Raw genomic sequence first — 15,632 nt, 5'->3', positions numbered from 1 at the left:
ATCATTTATTTGAATTGTTTTATGCAAGAACCCGTGTCTAGGATTCAATTAAGTCCATGCTTTGAGAAAGTCTTGGAAAAGCCTTTTGAAAATTTTCTCTTTGAACAAACAGAGTTAAAATATGAAACACCATACCTTTATTGATAAAAAAAACCACAAAAATAATGGAGATTTGATTGACAATCAAGCTCCAAGCATCAATTTTCCTTCAAACTTCAATAGAGTTCTAGAGGATTCTCTTTGGGATCTTGGGTTTTATTTTAAAAAATGAACTTATCTGTAGATTCCAGACGTATAAAACCACTTTAAATACCAAAAATAACCTTTATTAAATGCTCATTTAATTTTAGAAAGATAAACGAAATTCCCAAAAGGCCATTGACTTGGGGAGACACCGTTAGAATATCTGCAGATGTCAATCGAAGGACCAATGCACGAGCCGTAGACCAATTGATAGGTCATACCAACAATCGTATTTTGGGTCACAGACTCTAAAATTGTTGTCTTATCTCCCACACCTAAGTTTGGAGCAAATTCCCCAAAACGACGGGCAATTCCCAGAAGACGGGTCGTCGATGGGCCATCGTTGGAAGAGACTTCCTTGGGTAGTTTTGACCCAAATGTTGGGTCTTGCTCAAGGAACCTTAGGGTGGTCTTTAGTGAGTCGTGCTATATTTTTTTAACATAAATACACTCTTGTAGATGTTAGGAACCTCTCATGTAAATATGAACCAAAACGAACACGTAAAACATGCAAAGGCATACTAGAACACACAAGCACGTCTCAAGGCTATCTTTCAAACTTCTCAGACGTTCTTGGACGTTTGACCTCCAAACACTTCCAAACATGATACACTGCCTCTAAACACTATAATTAGCCATTTTAAGACCTTACAACCTCATGAAACAAATTTAAATATCTAGCTTTACCTAGTTCATTTTGGGGATGTTACTGTAACAACCCTAAAAATTGCTATGCTAAGTAATGCCTAATGTGTCTAGAATGCCTATGATTAGAACGGGATCACACGGATTGATGCACATAGATCAAGACCTTTGAATCATTGCAACAACCACGCCAACCAACTTGGTGAGTTAGTTGAGCTAGGAAAAGTTGGGTCCAGCCATTTAGAGCACCCGAATATGAAGATCTACCCGGTTAAGTCTTAACCGGAATTAAATAAGTGTAATCTTATGTTTTGAGGGTCTAGGGGAAAAATGGTCTTTTTCCCGGCAAAGGGTAGCATCGTAATTACCCTAAATATTTAATTAATTATTTAAATAATATGGTGGAGGGGTAATTTGGGTAGAAATTGCCAAAATTGGCCTTTGAGCGAAATCTTTCCCCACCCAGGTTCGAGCATAGGTGGGAGCAATGATTTAATTTGATTATTTAATTTGGTGAATTAATTTAATTAATTAATATTTAAATTCTAATTTAAGAAAAAGAAAATTCAAATTGTTTTTTTATTAATTATTATTTATTAACTATTACTCAATCTGATTTGACTATGTCTTGCCTAAAAGTCCTAGTTCTAAGGAACACTACCTCACATCTCTCCCTTTCATGTTTATCTCCCTCTTCACACACTCTCTCACTATTTCAATCTCTTTCTGGTTACAAAACAGAAAACAAAAGAAAAACCAAAAGTTCTTCACACTTGAAGAACTTACAAAAAAATACAAACGACAAGATAATTTGAAAAAGTTAAGCAAAAAGGTAATTTCTTATCGGGTAAGGTGGGGCGGTTGTTTATTGGTTGATTTGGAAGAACTTTGAAGGTGTTGAAAGCTAAAACCATGTATGGGTTTCTTCCTCTTGGTCCTTTTCCCAAGAGACCATATATTCTCAAAATAATCTACTCCAAAAACTAGGGGTTGTTCCCCATTACATGTTCCCTGTCACTAGGTCTCAATGATCTTAGGTTGGTATATCAGCTGGTAGATTAGGCGTATAATGTGATGTTTTTGATGAATAAGTTCATGAAACTGTGTTCAGAATTGTATGACTGATAATTTATGTCTTCCAAAATTATGTGAAAAATTATGTGTGTTCAATGTGTAAGCCGTGACATATACTTTCGTTTGAAATTCGAAAATGACATGTTTAATGGTTGTCTTTAACGTACACAAACTATATATCGTGGTGTTCAGATGAGGTATAATGTGTCTAACTTGAGTGGAAAACTCTTAGCTAAATGTAACTATGAAACTACACCTAAAAAATGCACTAAATGATTCACGAAATGCCCTAAGAACTAACATATAATTGTTGATAAAAATGAGCCAAAAAATGTTACCCAATTTCCAGCACATTGTTGGTTGGTTTCGGTCAAGCAAAGTTGTATAATATGCAATGTAAAATGAATGTAAAATAAGTGAGGTCACAAAGGATTGAAATCGACAACTCACCATGTTAAAATCACCAAAAAATGTATGTAAGGGAATGGGGTTAAGGGAAATGAAAATTAGTTGCCTTAGCTAATTCTCATACTTGAAAATAAAAATAAATAAGTGAGACGAGTGGGATTCGAACCCACCACCTCTCGGTCAAACATGAGTATAAGGAGAAAGTTAAAAATAAAAAACATAAAAAAAAAATGGGAGGAGTGGGATTCGATCTTTGATCTCTAATGTCTAAACGTTTAAGGTGAAGTGAGGGAAAGGAAAAAGGAAGGAAAAATGATGTTACTGACAGGATTCGAATTTAGGTCCCTAAGCCGATGGTGAGAATTATGAAAGAAGCCTCATTGCTTGTATGTATAGCCCAATCTCTATTAACACTCTAATGAAGAGACCAGTCTCTATGAACACTCTAATGAACGTAATGAAGTGAATGCATACTTAATACAAATGATTAGATGAGAAATCATCTAATGAGCTATGATGTCCTCATGCTAGAAGCCAACTTTCATGATGTATGAGTTGAATGTAATGGAACCTTATAATTAGCACCGATAGGCTAGCTATGAGTGGTGATGCTTTTCTTCGGGAAGGGTGGAGGTTCACGTTATCTCATTAGATGAGACGATCCTTCATGACGGGTATGGGACTTCTTATATCTCCTAGTGTTTGAGCGTATAAAGCCAATATTGAGATCTAGCAGGGTTCGACTCCGTATATACGCTAGCATGTTCGGGTCACTTTGGCCGGTGATTCCACCTCATTTGGTGTGGGTTAGACACTGGATTTCATGATTATCACATGATCTATGTCGGTTAAGCTTAAAGTTCCCAAAGAAAGAATGAGGCCAGCCTCAAAGAATGCACAGAATGAAATGAACGATACCAAACGTGTTAGGATAGGATAATCAAGAGGTGAGCTAGACTTTAGTGATGACACTAGGTTATTCTTGGTCATTCCACAACGTACCCGATGAGAGTCTTAAACTACATCCTATGTATGACTGGTGGTTGCACTAGTATATGAAAAAAATGAAAAAATGAAGTACGTATGAATAAATGAAGCAGACTCTGTGTTTGCTAAAGAAGGCTCTCTAGTTGAGGTCCCACGTGTTGAGCCCTCATTTTGGGAAGTCCTAATGTCAAGTCCATGATTCCAGGGTCTCATGGCATAAGAAAGAATGATATGAACTATGTGATATGATATGTGCAATATGTTATGTGCTATTTGCAAAATGATAAGTATGATAATGCATGTTACTCTCCTGACATGACTTTCCTAATCCAATTTGGCAAGTCCGCTGACTTGACTTTTCATAATTCATATCGATCGGATAGAGCTATTCGTACTCATGCATGTCCTTGGTGTGTGCTTGCATATACATATACTTCGTACAAGTTTGTACTAATCCCATATAACTCTATACTTTTAGGTGCAGGTGCAGGCGGACGCTAGAGCTTACGATATGACGCTGCAGCTATCCAGACGTGGAGCATCCATCATGACTTGGTTGGGCCTCATGCTTTCAAGGATGTCTTCTGTTATAATCTAGTTTAGATGTAGGTTTTATCTCATGGAGTATGTTCCACTAGCATTTCTTTCCCATTTTATTTCATACATTGTATTGGTGCTGTTTTGGCAAGTTTACGTTTAATGTATTATTGAACTATTTCTTTCATTTGATGATCTTAATATAAGATTCTTGATTGTGAACGCCTATGATGTTAAGTAGAATATGTTTCATATCAAATATGTAAACAAAAAGTTCAAATTTTCCACTTAAAATTAACCTAGATGAAGTAACGATGACGTAAGTAGGCTTGTGTGTGACCTCTGAGAGGTCAACGATGCCGATCACATCTAGGGTCTAGACTTCAGTCGTGAAAGAGTTTGTATGAGAGCCCTAGGTTAAATTCTGAGGATAAGAAGTTCATATCCACCACATTGATTAGTTCCTAAGCCATTGTAGTGAAGTGCGCCACTATCATAAATTAGAGACTGCATGATGCGTAGGAAAAATTCCGTGTTCTTCTTATCTTATTGTGCCTCTTGCTAATGTCTAGTTTCTTAGTGTTATGAGTGTGTCTAACATCAGTTCTTATTTCATTTTAGAAAATGAACACTAGAAGGAACGCTGGTCAGGAGAGAGCAGGAGCAGCTGCTGGGGGTAACCAAGTCCACCCCAGGTTCCAGCTGAAGGAGTGGCCATGCCAGTTAACCCAGCTAGGTTGACTTATGCGGAGGTGCGGACTGCTCTTGCTCAGATGGCTGAATCCATCACTATGAATGACCAAGCTACAACGGCCTAGGCCAACAGACAGGATGTTCAGCAGGAGAACACACTTGTACGTAGCATGGCAGACAGACTACAGGATTTTACGAGGATGAATCCTCCAATTATTGCAGGGTCCAAGAATTCAGAGGATCCCCATGAGTTTATGGATGAGGTACATAAGACCTTGGTGGACATGGGGGCCATAAATACTGTGAAGGCTGAGCTGTCTTCCTATCAGCTCAAGGATATTGCACAGTCTTGGTGCAAGATGTGGAAGGATAGCCGAGCTTCAGGAGGAGTTCCGGTTGCGTTGGAGCTGCTTAAGACAGCCTTCCTGGAGAGATTCTTCCCTAGGGAGATGAGGGAGGCCAAGGTTGAGGGGTTTATCAACCCTTAATAGGGATCGATGACAGTTAGGGAGTATTCTCTGAAGGGTATGAAGTTATCCAGGTATGCCACTTCCCTTGTATCTAGCAGCAGAGATGAGATGAGTAGGTTCCTCACAGGAATCACAAGAGATCTAGAAAAGGAGTGTCGGGCTGCGATGCTCCACGATAACATGGATCTCTCTAGGTTGGTGTTTCATGCCCAGCAGGTAGAGGACAGCCTGAAGAAGAGGGGCGTCCGTGATATTAGGAGGCCTAAACATTCTGATAAGGCAGGTCCTAGTAACGGTGGCAACAGGAAAAACATCGGCGTCCGTGAGCAGCCCAGACTCAAAAAGGGGCATCAGAGTTAAGGGAACTATAACTTTCAGAGGAGTGCAGCACCTAGATGAGGGAGACCCAATCGCGAGAAGGTCAATGGAGGTGATTTTCAGTGTCCCAGAAAGGACTGTGCAAAGTGTGTCCGTGCTCATAGTGGAGAGCGCAGACAGGGCACTAATGCCTGCTTCGGTTGCGGAAAGAACGGGCACTTGGTCAAGGACTACCTACAGAACCGGGGTCAGGCTGGAGGTAATGCTCAGCCTAGGCCTAGTCCACAGGGTGCAGCAGCATCCGAGCCTCCTAAGAGGAACAGGTTTAACGCCCTCAAGGGCAGGGAGGTGCAAGAGAAGTCCGCTGATGTGGTCAAAGGTATGCTGCAAGTATTCTCAACTTCTGTTTATGCCTTACTTGATCTAGGGTCTTTCTTGTTCTCACTTTTGAGATATTGCCTGAAGTTTTGCATGACCCTATAATGGTTAGTACACCTTTAGGAGATAATGTAAGAACTGATAGAGTATACAAGGATTGCACAATAGTTGTATGTGGTAAGACTATATGTGAAGACTTGGTTGAGTTACCAACGAATGATTTTGATGTTATTCTTTGCATGGACTGGATTCATAGTTGTCATGATTATATGGATTGACGTAGTCGGGTTGTGAGATTTCATTTCCCTAATGAAGTAGAGCTTGTCTTGGAGGGGTACAATTCGAGTCGTCCTAATCCCTTGATTTCGCACCTTAAGGCCAATAAAATGATGTCCAAGGGATTATTGTGTCATCTTGTGAGTGTTAATGATTTAGATCATTACATTCCTTCCATTGACATAGTGCCTATAGTGTATGAGTTCCCAGATGTGTTTCCTTAATATTTTCCTAGAGTTCCTCCCCCTCGAGAGATTGACATTGGTATCGACATAGAACCCGATACTAAACCAATTTTGTTTCCTCCTTACAAAATGGCTCCAGCTAAATTCGAATAGTTGAAGCTCCAGTTAAAAGATCTCACTAATAAGGGTTTCATTCAGCCGAGCATATCTCCTTGGGGCACTCCAGTGTTGTTTGTGAAAAAAAAAGATGGAACACTTAGAATGTGTATTGATTATCACTAGCTCAACAAAGGCACTGTCAAGAATAAGTATGTACTTCCCAGAGTAGATGACTTGTTCAACAAACTCCAAAGGTCTAGTTTCTTCTCAAAGATTAATCTTCATTCAGGGTACCATCAGCATATGGTTAGGGATGAAGATATTCCAAAAACAACCTTTCGTACCCGTTATTGTCATTACAAGTTTCTAGTAATTTAATTTGGTCTCACTAATTCACCTGCTGCATTTATGGATCTCATGAACAGATCGTCCGTGAATGCCTTGACTCTTTCGTCATAGTATGCATTGATGAAATTCTCATCTACTCTAAGATCAAGGAAGATCATGAACATCATATGAGGCTAACCTTGTAGGTACATAGACAACATCACTTATATGCCAAATTCAGCAAGTGTCTTCCTGGGTCATGTTGTGTCCTAAAAATGTGTGCAGGTAGACCCCAAGAAGACTGAGGCAGTTAAGAACTGCCCGAAACCCCTTACTCCCATAAATATCTGTAGCTTCTTGGGATTGGCTAGTTAATATCGCCGGTTCGTGGAGGGTTTTTCTTCCATTGCTCCCCCACTCACAGTGTTGACGAAAAAGAAAGTCATGTTTTAATGGGCGGAGACTTGTGAGAAGAGTTTCCAGGAGCTCAAGGAAAGACTCACTTCAGAACCGGAGCTTACTTTGCCTAAGTGTGGTGAGAGTTACACTATTTATTGTGATGCATCTAGGGTTGTTTTGGGTTGCGTTCTTATGCAGGGTGGTAGGGTTATAGCTTATGCGTCCAGACAGCTGAAGGATCATGAAAAGAATCATCCCACTCATGATCTAGAGTTGGCAGCTGTGGTGTTTGCACTGAAACTATGGAAGCACTACTTGTATGGAGTGCATGTGGATGTGTTCACATACAACAAAAGTATCTACTATGTGTTCACACAGGGTAGTGGAATCTACGTCAACGGAGGTGGTTTGGAGCTGTTGAAGGACTATGACATGAATGTCCACTACCATCCAGGTAAGGATAATGTTGTAGTTTATGCTTGAGAAGGATGAGCATGGGAAGTACAGCCCACGTTGAGGATGAGAAGAAAGAGTTGGTGAAAGATATACGCAGACTCGCCAGACTGGATGTGCGGTTAGTTGACACTACTTGTATGGGTGTTTCAGTTCATCCTACTTCTGAATCATCCTTAGTAGTTGAAGTCAAGAAGGGTCAGCATCTTGATCATGTATTGATGGAGCTGAAGGACTCAATGTTGTTTAAGATGAATGAGTCTTTTGCTTTGGTATGTTACGGCATACTTAGGTACCAGGACATGCTATATGTAGCAAATGTTGATGAATTTGTAGAAAAAGATTGTAGCAGACGCCCAGGGTCAAGATATTCCATACATCCAGGTTCAACCAAGATGTATCATGATCTTAAACAAATATATTGGTGGGATGTCATAAAGAAGGACATTACTAAATATGTGCCCAAGTGTCCTAATTGTCAGCAAGTGAAGCCAGAACATCTTATGCCTTGTGGTCTTACTCAAGTTATCAAGGTTCCGACGTGGAAGTGGGAGGCCATTAATATGGACTTCGTGGATGGTCTTCCAAAGACTAGGAGATGGCATGACTCTATAAGGGTTATTGTGGGCAGGATGACTATGTTTGCCAACTTTATCCCTGTGAACTCTACATACAGAGCCAACAATTATGTGAGACTCTACATTGATGAGATTGTGATATGGCATGTGATTCCTTTGTCTATAATTTCAGATAGAGGAGCTCAGCTTACTTCACATGTCTGGATATCCTTCCAGAACAGCTTAGGCACGCAGGTAAAGCTTATTATTCCCTTTAATCCTAAGAATGATTGGCAGGTAGAGCGCATCATTCAGACATTGGAGGACATGTTGAGATCGTGTGTGATTTACTTCAGAGGTATTTGGGACGACCATCTACCTTTGATTGAGTTCTCGCATAATAACAGCTATCACACCAGCATTGGGATGGCACCATTTGAATCACTATATGGTAGAAGGTGTAGGTCTCCAATTGGGTGGTTCGAGGTTGGAAGGTAATCCATTTTTGGTACAGAGATCATTCATGAGGCCTTAGAGAAGGTCAGGGTGATTAGGGACAGGTTGGCTACTACTTACAGTCGGGAGAAATCTTATGCAGACAATAGAAAACAGCCCATAGAGTTTGATGTTCGTGACCATGTCTATTTGAATATATCACCTATGATGGTGGTGATGAGGTTTTGGAAGGAAGGGGAAGTTGAGTCAGAGGTATGTTGGTCCATATGAGATCGTACAGCGTGTGGGTGAGGTGGCCTTTTAGTTGGCATTGCTTGAGGAGATAGCTTCGGTTCATCCAGTGATTCATGTCTCAATGTTAAGGAAGTGCCTAGGTTATCCAGCATCGATTCTACTTGTTGAAGGTTTGGGGGTTGATGAAGACTCTTCTTATGAGGACGTACATGTTGAGATTTTAAAAAGACAGATCAAGCGGCTGAGGAACAAAGAGATTGACACATTGAAGGTATTACAGAGGAATCATCTTGTTGAGGGTTCTATGTGGGCGGTCGAGGCCAATATGAGATCCCGCTACCCTCATCTTTTCTGCTCTTGAGGTTAGACTTCCTACTATTAAGTCTAAGTTTCCTTATCTGCACTGTTCTTTGTTGTTATTGCTTTATTGTGTATAATACCTATGTTATGATATGACTGGTATTGTTCTATATTATAAGAAGTATCATTCGGGGACGTATGTTCCTAAGGCGGTATAAAGTAACAACCCAAAAAATGGCTATGCTAAGTAATGCTTAATGTGTCTAGAATGCCTACAATTAAATCGGGTTCACACGGATTGATGCGCGTAGAACTAGACCTCTGAACCCTTGCAAAAACAAATCCAACTAACTTGGTGAGTTAGTTGAGCTAGGAAAAGTTGGGTTCAGCCATGCAGGGCACCCGAAAATGAATATCTACCCGGTTAAGTCTTAATCGGACTTAAAAAGGGGTAATCTTAAGTTTTAAGGGTCTAGGGGTAAAATGGTCTATTTCCAGACTAAGGGTAGCATCGTAATTACCTTAAATATTGAATTATTATTTAATTAATATGGTAGAGGGGAAATTTGGATAGAAATGGCCGAAATTGGCCTTTAAGCGAAATCTTGCTCCACACGCGTTCGAACCTAGGTGGGAGCAATAATTTAATTTGATTATTTAATTTGGTGAAATAATTTAATTAATTAATCTTTAACTGCTGATATAAGAAAAAGAAAAATCAGATTTTTTTATTATTAATTATTATTTATTAAGTATTATTTAATCTAATTTGACAAAGTCTTGCCTAAAAGTCCTAGTTCTAAGGGAACACTACCTCACATCTCTCTCTTTCATGTTTATCTCCCTCTCTTTGAACACTCTCTCACGATTTTACTCTCTTTCTGGTTAAAAAAAAGAAAACAAAACAAAAAACCAATAGTTCTTCATACTTTACAAAAAAATATAAATGGCAAGATAATTTGAAAACGTTAAGCGAAAAGTTAATTGCTCGTCGAGTAAGGTGGGACGTTGGTTTATTGGTGGATTTGGCAGCACTTTGGAAGTGTTAAAACTAAAAACCAGGTATGGGTTTCTTCCTCTTGGTATTTTTACTAAGAGACCCTTAAGTCTCAGATGAATCTACTCTGAAAACTAGGGTTGTTCCCCATTACATGTTCCTTGTCACTAGCTCCCAATGATCTTAGGTTGGTATTTCTGCTGGTAGATTAGGCGTGTAATGTGATGTTTGTCATGAATATGTTCATGAAACTATGTCCGAAATTATGTAAAAAATTGTGTGTGTGCAATGTGTAAACCGTGACATATACTTTCGGTTTGAAGGTCGAAAATTACATGTTTTATGGTTGTATTTAACGTGCACAAACTTGTACAAATCATGATGGTCATATGAGGTATAATGTGGCTTATTTGAGTTGAAAACTCTTAGTTAAATGTACTATGAAACTACAACTAAAAAAATGTACTAAATGATTCATGAAATACCCTAAGAACTAACGTATAATTGGTTATAAAAATGAGTTGAAAGACGTAACCCAATTTCCAGCACCTTGTTGGTTGGTTTAAGCCAAGCAAAGTTATACAATATGCAATGCAAAATGAATGTAAAACAAGTGAGGTCACTAAGGATCAAAACCGAGACCTCACCATGATAAAATCACTAAAGAATGAAAGTAAGGAGACTGGGGTTAAGGGGAATCGAAATTGGGTGCCTTAGCGGATTTTCATACTTGAAAATAAAAATAAATAAGTGAGAGGATTTGGATACGAACCCACCACCTCTTGGTCAAACACGAGAAAAAGGAGAAAGTTAAAAAAAATATAAAAAATGGGAGGAGTGGGATTCGATGCCATGACCTCTCGGTCGAATGAGGAGACAAGGAGAAATTAATAAAAATAATGAGATGAGATGAGTGGGATTCAAACCCACATCCTCTCGTCCAACACAAAAGGAGTTAGGGAAAAAACAAAAAATAAAGAAATGTGCTTGTGGGGGGTCGATCTCGGGTCCCCTAATGCCTAAACGTTTAAGGTGAAGTGAGGGAAAGGAAAAAGGAAGGAAAATGATGTTAGTGAGGGTATTCAAAATTTGGCCCCCAAGCCTAGGGTGAAGATTGGGAAGAAGGGAAAATAAATAAAAAACGTAAGTGTTATCCAAGGGATTCGACATCGGGTTCCCTTGCCCAATTCCGTATTGACACATAAGTCGTACGTAGATAAATGTTCAAAAGAGTACTTCCTACATAGATCGAAATTGAGATCTTGGCATACATAGAATATGCATAAGTCTTGTATCACATAATCTTAGGAAGATATGGATTACTTAAACGATCGATGAATGAAGCCTCCTGGCTTGTATGCATAGTCACATAAGTCTAGCATACGTTTAAAAGTAAGTGAACCTAAGATGTATGTGATGAAATGATGTAACCCTAAAAGGGTTAAGTAAGAGTATGAAACACACTAAAAGGGCAACTTTATTGCCATAAAATGAAATGAACATTCACATAAAAGGGGTGAGTAATTATGAAGAGAAAATGTGCTAAAGCTAACGAATGTGGTGACAACATGATAAGAGGCTCATGTAAAAGATAAGAGAAATCACTAAATGTGCCTAAGTAAATGTAATCAAAATGTACTCACCTATTAGAGTTTAAAGTTAATGAAGAGACTAGTCTCTATGAACACTCTAATAAAAGTATTGATGTTAATGCATACTTAATACAAATGATGAGATGAAAAATCATCTACTATGATGTCCTCATGCTAGTAGCCAGTTTCCATGATGTATGAGTTGAATGTAATGGAACTTTATACTAAGCATCGATAGGCTAGCTATGAGTGGTGATGCCTTCCAATATAGGGATCTAGTAGGGTTCGACACCCTAAATACGGTAGCATCTTTTGATCACTTTGGCCAGTGATTCCATCTCTTTTTGGTGTAGGGCAGACACTGGATTTCTTGATGCTCACATGATCTATGTTGGTTATGTTTATTGTTCCCAAAGAAGGAATACGGTCAGCCTCAACAAATGCACATAATGAAACGAACGATACCGAAGGTGTTAATATTGGATAATCAAGAGGTGAGCTAGACTTAAGTAATGATACGATGTTATTCTTTGTCATTGGACAGCGTACCTGATGAGAGTCTTAAACTACATCCTAGGTATGACTAGTTGTTGCACTAGTATATGAAAAAATGAAGTACGTATGAATGAATGAAGCAGACTCTGTGTTTGCTAAAGAAGGATGCCTAGTTGAGGTCCCATGTGTTAAGCCCTCATTTATGGAAGTCCTAATGTAAGGTCCATGATTCTAAGGTCTCATGGCATAATAAAGAATTATATGAATTATGTGATATGATATATGCAATATGTTATGTGCTGTTTGCAAAATGATAAGTATGATAATGCATGTTACTCTCATGACATGACTTTCCTAATCCCATTTGGCAAGTCCATTGACTTGACGTTCCATAATTCATATCGATAGGAGAGAGTTATTCGTACTCATGCATGTCCTTGGTATGTGCATGCATATAGCGATACTTAATACAAGTGTGTACTAATCCCATACAACTCTATACTTTTAGGTGCAGGCACAAGCAGACACTAGAGCTTACAATACGACACTGAAGCTATCCGGACGTGGAGTATTTATTCAGACTTGGTAGGCCATCATGCTTTCGAGGATGTCTACTGTTATAATCTAGCTTAGATGTATCTTTTAGCTAGTGGAGTATGTTCCACTAGAGTTTCTTTCCCATAATAATTCAAACATTGTATTGGTGCTATTTTGCCAAGTTTACATTTAATGCATTATTAAAATATTTCTTTCATTTGATGATCTTAATATTAGATGAAGTAACGATGACATATGTAGGCTTGTCTGCGACATCTGAGAGGTCAATGACGCCGGTCTCTTCTGGGGTCTAGACTCCAGTTGTGATAGTTATAGTATTGCTCAATACAAGATATCATGAAATTATGTGGCCTCACCAAGTCAAGATGCCTCTAAAACATTCCGTTGTGCTTAGTTCAAGCTACATTGGAAAGTCATGATTTCTCTCAATCCAAGTATATCTTTGAGTTCTATTAACTCAAGATACCATGGTTGGTCTTGTCTTACCAACTAAAGTTATTCACAAAGGGATCATATGTCACTACTTTAAGTTATCATAGTTCATACATTCTTTTATTCATTATAGGTGAGTAAGTTTTTCAACCTAGAAATACATTTCAATATAAGAAAACCTTTCACGTTATAATTATATACATATTGTACATCATGTGGGTGAACCTTCCACGACAATCTTATCTATGGTTCAACTTTCATTATCTAGCCCCGAATCATAAGTGCTACTAATCATAGTTCATCATGCATCATTAGCCCCAATCAGTTCATGTCTATTTAGTTAATTCTAAAGAGGTCTATAATATATTTCATAAAATTCAAGAAGATTACATCTAAATTCCCAATTTCCCATTTCCTGGCATAAACCTTACTATATCAAATTCACCTTAGAAGCATAGGTTAATCATGGATACATGTATAATCATACTAAACATGCAATTCTATCATAAACGAACATATGCAATCCTAAACGTTCATAGTCTACATTATTGTACCATTACTCATAACATTTCAATAAACCCAATCTGACTTGGGGAATTCTTCTTCTAAATCAGGGAGAACATTTGACTTCATTTATGAAAGGAGTCCATGAACGAATAAGCCATCATAACTTTATTACAAATCCTACTAAACTTAATAAAAATGGATACTTGACTTGCACTAGCGTTAATGAGAAAAATCAAGAAAACCTTTATTAAGATTCTGAAATTAGTTTCTTCAAATCTCTATGACCAAGAATCATTATTTTCAGTAGTGATATTTATGAAATAATATGAGTTGGAAAGAAGGAATACATGGAGAGGAACTTACCTTGAAGAAGACTCTTGAAAAATATGGGAAGAATCTTGAAAGAGATGGAAAGAATCTTGAAAAAAAATTAAAAGATCTTGAATGGAGTCTTTTACTTTGATTTTTCCTTAGGGTTTTATCTTAGTGTTTGAGAGACAAAAAAATGATGGATCAAAATATGGAAATAGGATTTCTTTAGGTCTTTATAGGATTTAAGAATTTTGTTTTTATGGTTTTCCTATTTGTGTAAGAAGAAGAAAATAAGCTTATTTAAAATTTCCCTGAGGCTAAAACGGAACATCACTACACTTGTTACTGGAATGGTCATAATTTTTACTAATAAATTAGATTGATGTGAAATTGGTGGTGTTGGAAAGATGATTCAAATAACTTTAATTGGATAGGTTATGGGCACGTAGTTCACAATATTAGAAGAGACATGGTACTTTCAGTTGACCTAAGTAAAATCTTCTGCCAAAACATAATGGGTAAGGAAATTTTCAACTCTTATTTGTGCTAGGAGTTTCTAATGACCTTAATTAATATACATACTCACTACCAAACTAAAGAATTTACCTTAACACCTAATAAAATTAAGAGTCATCTAGTACAACCTTATATGCAATTGAAGAATGGTTTGGGTTTAATTTAAAAAAAATTGGGGTGTTACAAATACTCAAAATTCAATACATCTTTAACTCAAGGACACAATGATACTACTCATCTCATGAATGATCGACTCATAGCGTTCATACAAAATTATGGGAATGAAAGAATCAACTCTAAGACCTTCATGAATAACATATAGCAATCTCATGATTAGGAATATATTTTCAAAAAGGATTAGTTACTCAATACTTAAGAATTCAGATGTCGAAGATACTATTCCTATCAAGAACAATCAATTTATAGACTTTGCACAGAAATTTGGACATGTATAACTGCAATAAATGGTCTTAATGATAATATAGAACTCATGGGTACAACTCTTCTAACTCTCATTATTTCTTCTCGACACACCACAATTCCATGACCTATACTAGATCCTCATATGTTGAATAATTTTGATTTTATACCTAAATAGTGTAATTAACTTATTTGAGAAGTATTAGATCCAAAACAACAAAGAAAGGCCTTGACGTTTGGAAACTAGCGAAATTGAACTAGTAAACATCTACGGATCTTGTGAAGGCTTAGGTGTGTCATATGAAACCTAAAACTTGTAAAAATACTTTTAATAGGTTAAATGTATGTATATAGGGTCAAAAAGTACCGGTCCAACCCCCCAATGATCTCCGTAGGGGTCCACAAAGGGACCCCACTTGGGACCAAGCAAGCTTCCAAGAGGCAACAAGCTTTTGATCTTAGAGGGAGCCAGTCTGCTTCGCGAACTTGGCACACCTAAAGGCAAAAGTTTGGTCTGTGACACAGGCACATTGCTTACTGTATGGTTATAAATTGATTTTATATCAGTTTTTCACCACAATTTCCCACAAAACCAAATCCCAAAATTAAAACTCAAAAGTTCTCACCTCTCTCTACTTTCTCTCTCTATTCGTCCTCCGTAGAAGAAGCTTTGATGGTTGAATAAGAAGACCAAATCCTCCAATGATCTACTCAGATTTCGTGGATTTTCTTCTTTTTAGGTATAGTTTTTTTCACTTTTTGTA

This window comes from Solanum pennellii, chromosome 10 (assembly GCF_001406875.1).
Source record: "Solanum pennellii chromosome 10, SPENNV200".
NCBI lineage: Eukaryota > Viridiplantae > Streptophyta > Magnoliopsida > Solanales > Solanaceae > Solanum > Solanum pennellii.
The sequence above is the reverse complement of the archived record's forward strand: the minus strand, read 5'-3'. Positions refer to the sequence as shown.